An 11,145-nucleotide genomic window follows, 5' to 3' on the forward strand; every position below is an offset into this window, starting at 1 on the left:
GGTGTGATGCTAACTGTGGGAACTGCTCTGTCTGAAGCTTTGTTACTCAAATTAGACTTGATCTTAAATGTAACACAATCTGACCAGAAAGAGTTGACTTAGCCGGATTTACCACTGTTAAACAAGTCTCTATCACACGTCAAATTACAGTCACAAGCGAGCTAGCATCAGCCAGCAGTTTTTCAGTAAGTCATGCTCGCAATCTTAATCTTCTTAAGACTTTTTTTGGCAGTGTTTCTAATGTGTGTATTGTGTCACCATGGTAACTTCTAAACATCAGCCATACAAATCTATGTAGAATAACACCATTGCAGAAGTATTATCAGTCAGTTATCAGTAAGTAACACATTGTCTGTCTGCATTCTACTATCAGCACATTACAACTTCAACCAACTTTTTATATGGTCTCTTGGCAACACAAGCCAATTTTGTAATTTAGTACACGATTCGTTCAGGAGGAAAATTACAGAGAAATACCATACATGGGATACCTTTAGTGCAAACTAGTGACGCGGATGCTTTCTGTTGCTATGCTGCTAATTGTGAGTCAGCTCACTGACACAGACTTTTCTTTACATACCTCTCTCTGTGAAAACATGACAAGCCCCTGAGAGATTCTAATAGAGCTGTTTGGGATCCACGGTTCAGGACATGGGACTGACAAAGCCCAGACTAAAGAAGAGGGATTTACTGTTGAATGGGACAGGAGGACGAGCCTGGGCCACATCAGAGCCACGTCACACATTCCTACAGCAAAAGTCAACAAGAGGAATCAGCTATGACGAGACACTTTGTTAGGTATCTCAGACATTACCAAAACTATCAACTGCACCCTCTGACCTCAAAGGTGGAGATATTAACAATGTCTACAGCAGATCTGGACATGTGTAGCTCTAGTAAAGTGATGAGTAAAACCCTTGAGCACCTGAGGGCCTGCTGCCTGTAGACCAGACCCCGCCTACTGGCTTTTATATTACTCACGCAATATATTAAATGATAACAATAACATCCGGCTGACTAAGGAGAAGTCATCAAATATTAAAACCAGAATGATTAGAAAAGGTAACTAGAAGCTTCTAACCAGACTGGTGGCTCAGACATGACTTGGAATGACGAAATTGGCCCCAGATAGTCAAGAGACAAAACAAGGGATGCACTGATCCAGCTTTTTCAGTTTCAATACTGGTTTTGATACTAATGCTTTAAGAATCTGCCGATCCCCAATATCAACCGATACCAACAGTTTTAAAATAAAGAAAGAAAGAAAGAAGGACAAAACTGATCCAAATAGTTTATATAACTTACCTTTCTAGAAATACAACCATTATGGGACTTTCCGGGCCAACTACAACCAGTAAACAGTCTTATTACCGGTACATCAATTTATTTGTCAAACAAGGATATCTGCTAAACCAATGGAAGGCAATATTCAATCCTGCAAATTTCTCAGTATCCACACCAATATAGAATACTGGTATCAGATCGGTGCAGGAGGTATTATTTATAGTACTGCCATGGGGGAGGAGTTTTATCCTGAAACTTGCTCTGGACTTGTAGTTTCAGGTCATTAGGCTCTATTGTTTTCTCCCAGCCTCGCCCTAACAGCTCATCGGTGGTCAAGGAGTAAACTGTAGATATTTTTTTAGTTATACATACAAATCAAACTAAAAAACAAACCAATGTGTCCCACAATGAAGAAATTGTTTTAATCAGCTCCATATTGTGACATAATACAACAGTCAAGAGCAGTGGACTGTGGACCTAATATGCTGTATTAGCTGGAAACAAAGAGCGAGTAAGACCCAAGAAATAAATGAGATTATTGCGCACTTTTATTAAATCTTCAAATGCTTCAAAATACTGTTTGTATCTTTTACCATTTTAGGATAGCGTCCACATTAACAAAAGGTGCTGCTGATTCCAGCAGAATGAAGTGAGACTCATGTATCAAAGTAACAAGTGCCATCTTGCCTTCCTTTACTCCATAGACAATTTATTTGTCATCACTTTCCCAGCTGTCACAACCTGCCATGGGGCTCATTGGTGCAGTAAAAAAAATGTAATTCCTACAAATGACTGAGACAGAAACTTAAGCATGGCACTTAACAGAGGTGGAATGTACTCATTACTATGTTTTGAGCTCTCTTTCTCCTTTGGTCAGTCAGTTATATTTACTTGAGTAACTTTTTAAAGAAATTATAGTTTTCAGAGTACTTTTCTAGCAGCATACGCTTACTCCTACTTGAGAAATATTTGTATTTAAGTAACAGTTCTCTCACTTGAGTAAAAGTTTTGGTTGTTGTCCTGCTGTGAGTGGGAAGTCTACAAGTGACATGTTATGTTGACAATATGAAATGATTTGACCATTTGTGATTCTTGCACCTCTCTTTCAGACATGACATGAGTTTTTCTCAGTTTTGTGTCTATCCTTTGAAAATACCAGATTTTGTACATTACTTTATGTTTTGCAATTGTAATTGCATTTACAACTATAAATCAGATATAACAAAGCTACTCCTCAAGTTATTCTTACTTAGAGTAGTAGCTTTCCCAAATGCTTTTTTACTCTTACTTGGCAAAGATGTTTGGCTACTCTACCCATTTTTGTCAATTATACCATCGCATGAATTAAAATCTGTACATTTTGTAGCTACACAGAGGCTTATAGTACAACTTTATTCTTGAGGACACCTGGGGCTAAGTGACATCTCAGCAGTGACCTGGGTTTGACCTACACTTCTGGGTCTATCAGCTTTCAGACAGTGTTTTGGAAAAGTTTTAGGTTGTAAAGAAAGACAAAGGGCAGTCTGCTGTGGTTTTCTCTGCAATTGGTCCTGCTCTGGGATCAAATGTGGACTTTTGGACAGGACTCTCACTCCTGTCTCCCTTTTGTAGAGGGGTAGTTTGAGGTCTGGATTCACTGGATCTACCATGAGCCATGTGGTATCGGAGGGGTGACGGGGTCCAATGGCTGTAATAGTTTGGGATTTGTTTCCATGGCGACCCCAGTGCTTTTTCCATGTTATCAATGCAGAGCACGGTGGGAGTCTGCATATCCCACCGTAGAGCGACCCAACCCCCAAGCCCCTGTCTCTGCCCTGTGTTGAACTTGGCTTTCATGTCTGCCCCTAACATACAGTTGTGGTCATGAAAAAGTATCACAAATAACATCGTAGGACTTAAAGATTCATGAATGCAGTTTCACTTTCCATGAACCATGAAATAAGGGATTTCACCAAGCCCTCAAGAGTCTGTGGTTTCTTGTCAAATACTCTCAAATGCTCTCATTGGAAAGTAATGATCTCTTCCCTCCACAAAAGCCAAGTCAATAACAAATTAGAGCTAGCATGGATGTACAAATGTGAGGTGATGCACAGAAACGGGTATGCTGAGCCCCTAGAGTACAGACATGGGGGTTTTCAAACATTAACCTCAGTTAGTTAGCTAGAATGTTCCAGAAACAAAACTATCTCCCTGGAGACAAACAAGTGACAGAGCATCAGGTCAAGTTACAGAGGATGTTTATGGAGGATTTTATGAGCAATAAACATGGATAATTGCATTAAAGTAGGACAAGATTAATGTTTGATGTCACACTGTGAAACATTCCAAGCAAGTGGCTGACTTCCCCACCAGAAGTTAACACAGACATCTTGTCAAAAAACTAAAACTAACCTAGATTAACCCAACCAAAATGAGCAAATAGAACAGCCAAATACAGAAAATCATAATCAAAATCTTTATGACCAACATTAAAAATCTGTAAACCTCAGTGTAATTAGATACTTGCCATATGAATGTAGTAACAGTAATGGGATGTCTTTTAAATTCCGCTTCAAATGGATCTTGTCTTAGCTTTACCCAGCCCAGCGAACAGAAGCAGTTGAGCGCTGTTACAATGAAACTCAAAGGGAAAAATCCAGGGATTCTACAGTTCAACAAACTCACTATGGCACTAGCATCACTGAGGCCAATGTAACAATTCTCATAATAACACATCTTTTATATGTGACGACTGGCCCACATCTTTGAGAGGAAACAGCCACCCGCCACGCGTCAGGGGATCTGTTGTCACCAAACCTGAAAAGGCGAGGTCATAAACTGTTATTATATCTGCAGGGCCCAGCAAAAAGCTAAATATGTCATTTAACAAAATTTTACTGAAAAATGTAAACAGGAATACTACTATGAAACAAATGCCCCAGTTTGGTAATGATGCAGTATTTTTTCACTTTGATTGCATTCACAGCTTGATTAATGGGGAGAGAGGAGGGGGGTTGGGAGGGGGGCATTCCATTATCTGATTTCTAAAAAGAAAAGTAAAAAGGTAAGCTTTCAGTTTGCCAGACGCCAAATGTATGTCAATAGGTGAGGGCAATCTGATGCAACAAAGCAGAAAAAAACAATACCTGTCATATCCAATGGCTGCTGCAATACATGGCAACAAATAATGCAGTTTTCGTCAAAGTGAAGCTCTACAAGTACAGAAGGAAATGGAAACATGTCATGTGTATATGACCTGTCTATGAGTACCGCTGGGGCAATCTGTTATTGTGACAGGCCTACTTATATTCTAACAGATTTTCTATTTTTCAAACAATTTTTGAAGTTTGATATATTCCTGAACCCGAACTAACCCGAGGGCAGATTTAAACCACAAAGAGTATTCTAAATCTGCAACATTGTGAAAGAATCATGAACTGCAATAAGTAAATAGAAAATGAAATACTTTAGTACATAGTCTGTATATGTATGAGTCATTGAAGTTATTTATTCAGACTTCTACAGCTTCAATCGTGACAGGCCTAAATATAAGTAAATAGACTGAACGCAAAATAACACAAATCAGTGAACTATATTAGTACGAGTACAAAGCATGATGGGCCAATCAAAAGTTGTGTAAAACCTATTTGTTCTGAAGTATGTGGAAATCACTCAGCTGAGGAGGAGCCGAGGAGGCATTTGATTTTCCATGACAACTCTGGCTTAAAATAGAATTAATGAAGAAATAATATCCTGAAAATGTATGAAAATATCACATTGCTCTTTACCATCTATAATATGTGAACTGTGCTGTTATTTAAATGCTACATATGCTGGCTTTAATGTCTCTGATGGCTTCGGGAGCTGAGAGAGGAGACACATGTCCACTCTGATCCACGGGAGAGGAGGATGGAGACTGTTACTGTTGGCATGATTCTGGGGTGAGCTCAGCGCCGCTTTCTCTAAAGAGCAGTGTTTTCTCATCCTGCCGGGACAATGAGGACATGAGCGGAGACGCTGGCTCCACAATGGGCACATTTTATAAAGGGTGCATTGTGTGTGCGAGCAGTAAAAAGTGGGTGAAGTGAGTGATTTTTTATTTATTTTTGAGACGCAGAGAGAGAGAGGAAGAGAGAGGGGGAGGAACAAAAAAAGAGAGAGAAAGGAGGAGAAAGAAATGAAGAGAAAGGAGGAGAGCAAGGGAGAGATGGGTGAAGAAAGAGAGAGAGAGAAAGAAAGACAAAGAGAGAAAAGTGCAAGAGAGAGGGGAAGAAAGAAGAGGAGACAGAAAGAGAAAGATAGACAGAGAGAGAGAGAGAGAGAGAGACAATAAGACAGAGAAAGAGAGAAATGAGTGGGAGAGAGTCGAAGAAAGAAGAGAGAGAATGGATGTGAGGGAAAGGAGAAAAGAGACAGAGAGCAAGAGTGATGGAAGAGAGCGATGAAGCAACACAGACAGAGAGTAAAGGGTAAAGGGTAGAGATAGAGAGAAAGAGAAAAAGAGGAGAGAATAAGAAAGAGGGAAATGGAGAGGGAGAGATGACGAGAGAGTGGGAGAGAGCGAGTAGGCTGCAGTGCACACTCACCCATGCACACTGCAGCAGGTGAACACAACAACAAAGCCACTTACACAAAAGCAGGTGGTACAAATAGGCGTTTGCCCTCTTCTTATTTTTGCTTTCACAGTTCTTTTATCACACCGTAGTCATCCTTTTGGCACATGCTGAGGCAGCAGTGGGTCAGTGGATCAGAGTCTATTGACCTGATGCTGTGAGTTAGTGCCAAATGTGAAAGTATGAAATTTCAGTGCTCAGAAAAGCTCTTTAAAAGGGCCTGTATTAAGCTATATTTGATCTATATTATAATGTTTCCTTATCAAAAAACATACCAAGAGTTGTTTTTTGTTTCATTTACATTTTTTAAACAAACTCTACATATGTAGGCTGTGGCCTTCTCTCAAACTGAAAATGCTCTGTTCTACCTTATGATGTCATGGGGTAATACATGTAGTGCTCCACAGTGCTTTTTAACTCTATACACCTTCACTGCAATTGCCAATCTTTACTAAACAAAAGGCAGCTATTACTTATAAAATTACTACTACATGACATCACAAGCTGAAACAAAGCATTCTGATTTTTGGAGACGTAGGCAGACTAACAATACAAGATTACTCAAACATGTGTGAATAAAACAAAACAACTCCAGGTATGTTTTTGAGGAGGCAACAGCATTATAACATGTCTTAAAGCTCATAAAAGTCAATATTGTGTAATACAGGACCTATAATACAGTAATATAGTATTTTCAAACACTCATGACTCCACAAAATGCAGATCAACATGAATGAAACACAGGAGAGAGAGCTAAAGTGCTGCCGGACTACGCTAGAGTCAACTGTAAAAATGTCCAGTACAAGGACAGAATGGAGAGGGGACACTTGGTGGGGAGGCCCGGTCACTGACGCAGAACAGTAGATTTATCGCAGCGAGACTCAGCTGATTAACACTGCTGCCATGGAAACAGGGGCTTGAGTGACAGCAGCACAGAGCACATGTGAGAGCCACTGCAGATGTAATGTACACTCTGTTGTATAACGCAACATTTTTAATCTCTGCCAACTGTGTTATCTTTGTTTTCACTTGCAACTGGTCAGTTAGGTGATTTATTTATAGAATTGTACGAAATAATGCAATTATAATGTGCAGCAGTATAGGTCTGGGTCTGGGGGAATTCTGGGAAAAAAAAGGAGCCACTCCAGGCAGGCATTATTATATTAATCCAAGTCCATTATACTTTTAGTATTGCCATGGAAAACGTATTGCACTAGGTCTGTGCAAGGGTGGACTGGATATATACATAGATTACTGAGCTGTACAATATAAATTTCTATTGGTGCAATTATCACCTGAATAATTATTAGGCTATACAATGCCAATGGCATGAAAGCTTTTATAAAATCAAAGGAAATATAGTTTTAATCTTTTGTTTGAAATAATATGCATCCAAATCCTTACTTTGTTTTGGTCTGATAACGCAGTTTTGAATAGGGCCCAGATAAGCTTTGTGCATCCAGCTGTGCTCAGGCCAAGATACAGGGATCAGCTGGGAGATAGGATCACGGTGTCTGTCACTGCTAAGACTCCAAATTCACAGTTTTACTGAGAACCTTAAAGGGAAGATAAGTGGAAAAGATATGACGCCATTCAGGACCATTACAGATAATCGCTTCAGTCTGATCTTGCAGAGTCACCTGGTGGTCTGTTATGAAGCCGTCGTTAACATCACAAGATACGATTAGCTCCAAGGATACGCACAGCAGAACCAAATAAACCAGAACGCTAACAAAAGGCAGATGGTGCGTTTATCACTTTATCTATTGCCACTTAACACTGCACAGGCTTCAGTAGACTTCAGTGCAAAGAATTAGACCTGCCGACGGATGCATACGGCTATCGGTGCTAGCAGAAAAGGCCATATCAGTTGAAGAGATAATATGGTACCAAATCAATGGGACTATTGGTTGGTTGTGCATACAATGTATCTTCAACACCAAGAAGTCAACAGCTCAATAATCAGTTTAATACAGCAAACCTAAAATAGCTCTTTCAGGACTCTCAAAATAACCTTATGTTGTATATTTCATTCATTCTACACACATGGTCGATAAGAGCTGCCAATATTTTTGGACAAATATGTGCAGATTCTAATTTTGTTTATGTAAATTTAAAATAAGACAAACTAACCTACAGCCCTTTCAACCACAAACCTTCAAGAGAGCAGTGTAGTTGAGTTTTAGGCAGTTATCTATTTGCATTTAAGTGTTCAAATAAAGCTTTGTGTGTACTCGTTAGGCAGCAGAATGGCCAAAACAAAAGTACAGGCCTTTGCCTTGAGACTCAAGGCAGATAGCTGATATGCAAATCCCTATCTCTATTCCACATTCCAGTGTCTTGCCCTAGGACACATCAGCTGCAGTGTTATTTGGATCAAGCGACTTTTTTATGACCAAAAATGTAATACATTTTGATGCCATAAATGAAAAATGATAAATGCCTGAATATTTCAAGTAATATCGATAGAATCCCAAAATAGGCTGAGAGCTGAGAATAACATTTTTCTTTCTAAAAAGTTTTTAAATTGTCAGTTTATTACAAATGTGTGCTTTCCACCCATTTGCAACCATAAAGCATTGTTTTTTCATAGCACCTGTACAGAGGGGGAGTGCTGACAACTTACTACTGTGGGAAACAAGTCATCTATTACCAAGCACCTTTATAGAGTACTCCTTTATAGACTGATAAACATGGAAGCACTGTGGCTGTGTGGCTAGTGCTCTCCCCTCAAAACAAGAGGGTTCTGAGTTCAACGAGTTTGCATGTTTCTTCCCTCATACCCACATACACCAAGAAGTAAAATTCTCCAGCTAAGGTATACCTACTCCTGACCAAGCCTCAAAATCTAGAGATGTAATTACTGATCAATCTTGTATCAGCTAAAACTGAAACTAAAACTGAGCTCTAACAGAAAATAGCAAAAGAGCATCACATGGCAACTATAAGTGATCGATTGTGGCACTGTGAGTTGTACTAAAACTTACCCCCATCATGGACACTAATATTCTGCATGCATCTCCAAATAAAGCACCGGCAACATGAGTTTTTGATATTGCCAAGAGCTCCAGGACATGGGCGATTTTTGTCCCTCACCTGTTTGGGGCATGAGTGCAGCAGATGACTGAACTGATATGCTTTGTTACTGTATAACTCAATCAAACCAGCTGTATGGGTAGGGCAGTATGGGGCAGGGTGGGGGCTCTACAGATCTGATAGCACAGAGAATGAGGGAGGGGAGTTAGCCAAACACGCTAAGGCCGTCGCATTTGTCCCATAGGGCAAATGCATTGGAGGAGAAGGAGGAATAGTTTGTATGGGGCTATGTATAGACAGGAGCAGGGCCGTCACATAGCAGCTGCTCCCTGGAGAGCGGTGACACATTAACCTTCAGACAGCTGCCTTGGCCTCGCACTAAAACACAAGTACACACACAAAGTCTACTTACATTTACACTAACTTAACTGCAGAAAATACTGGACATAAACAATTCAGAATGTAACGCTCTGATGTTATCACACTATTCCCCCTCACCAAAAGATAACATCAGTTTCCGAACGGTGACACTGAACCTTTAGAGCTGCTAAAAAACTTTTAATTTAGAAAAACAAGTAATTGTCCTCGGTGTGTTATTAAGAGACGTTGGTGGGATTTTTATCATTTTAATTTGTCAAAAACAAATGGGCTACAAAATCCATCTGTGTCAAGTTTCAGTTAGTATATGGTAAACTTATACAAATGTTTGGAGAAAAAGCCACAAAGGCAACAGAGACACAAACAATGAGTGTTCTGTTGTGAATGTACAAACACACTACAGGCCAGTGGCTCTCAAACTGCATGCAGGTACACAGGTGACTTCTGCAGGTATTTTTGGACATTGGTTCTGATGTATGCCGGATTAGTCTGAATTAGTAGTGGTTTAAACATTTTGTTAAATTACCAGAATAAAGTAAAACAATGGTGATTTATATGGTGATTTATACTGAAGGCTGTGTTTCAGTTACACTAACTCCAGTAATTCAGTATAAGAGGGCATCTTCTAATTACGCCTGTATGCCTGCCCCGGCAGTGCCCCCCAGGCAGTGGGACAGTGGACAGTCACACACTCGCCCCTCATCTGATCTGCTCTGGGCCTGCAGGGATCAGCGCCGCATGGCTACAGCTGCTCCACCACAGCTCAGGTTTCCTCCACCATCATCCCCAAGGCCCTCACCAAGGGAACCAGCCCACGTCAAAGCAACACACGCGAGCATACTGCCCCCCGCAGCCCCCTGGACTCCTGCTAGAACCCGGATCAAAGATGAGGGCTATTTTAGTACACCGTGCATTACAAAATATACATCTTGTTTATTGATAGGATACACATTTCAATAGCTAGTGAGTAAATAATGTCATCCATTTGTGATTGCTAAAGGCTGATATGACAGGGTGATGAAATTGATTCAATTATCTGTATATTAGTTGGCCTAATATCAGTTATCTGATTTTGTTGTTTGACTGTTTGAGTTTTAATTAAATATTTTACTTATTTATCATTTTCATTTTGCACAATTACAGTCTGTAAGGTTACAGACCATAGTTGCAGGCAAAATATGTAGTCATTTTCCTATCAACAACAGTCCAATGCTGTCCAAGATTTACTCGCTTTCATGTTTTACACTTATAAAATGTATAATAACAGGCTACTAGTAAATATGACTATAACAGGAAGAATACCAAACCGAAGCTTACTGGATGTGAAAAACAAAACCCCAAAACATCTTATTCAGCAATGACAATAACAACAATGGGTTCACACCGATATGAACTTCCTCTGAAGTTTACCAGTAAGAAGTTAAAGCTCCCTCTTCCTTGCATTTACTGGTAACATCAAGGCGTTCCTTTCTATCCAAAACATCATTGTCTGCTGTGGAGCATCCTGATCACTTACCACCAGTTACATCCCAGCAGGAAGAATGTACAGGAATGTACAGGAATCCCCACACGAGGAGCAATTGTTTTAAAAGCTGAAGAAACTTAAGCGTGTAAATTCCATCCGAGAGTTTAATGAGAGCATTTTTACGTGGTTGTCAACAAGAAGAAAGACAGGCTACGTTTAAAATGTGGGTCAGGACAGGTTAGCAGAGCAGTTGTTGTGGATGTTATGGGTGCAAAAAGAATGCAAGACGTATGCAAGACGCACAGGAGTCTTCCTCTTTACAACCATATTTTACGAGTACACGAGTTTATACAGCGGTGAAACGTGACTACCACCGTAATAACCTGAGGA

Source organism: Boleophthalmus pectinirostris, unplaced genomic scaffold, assembly GCF_026225935.1.
Source record: "Boleophthalmus pectinirostris isolate CB_2022bp ecotype Guang Dong unplaced genomic scaffold, ASM2622593v1 HiC_scaffold_2, whole genome shotgun sequence".
Lineage (NCBI taxonomy): Eukaryota > Metazoa > Chordata > Actinopteri > Gobiiformes > Gobiidae > Boleophthalmus > Boleophthalmus pectinirostris.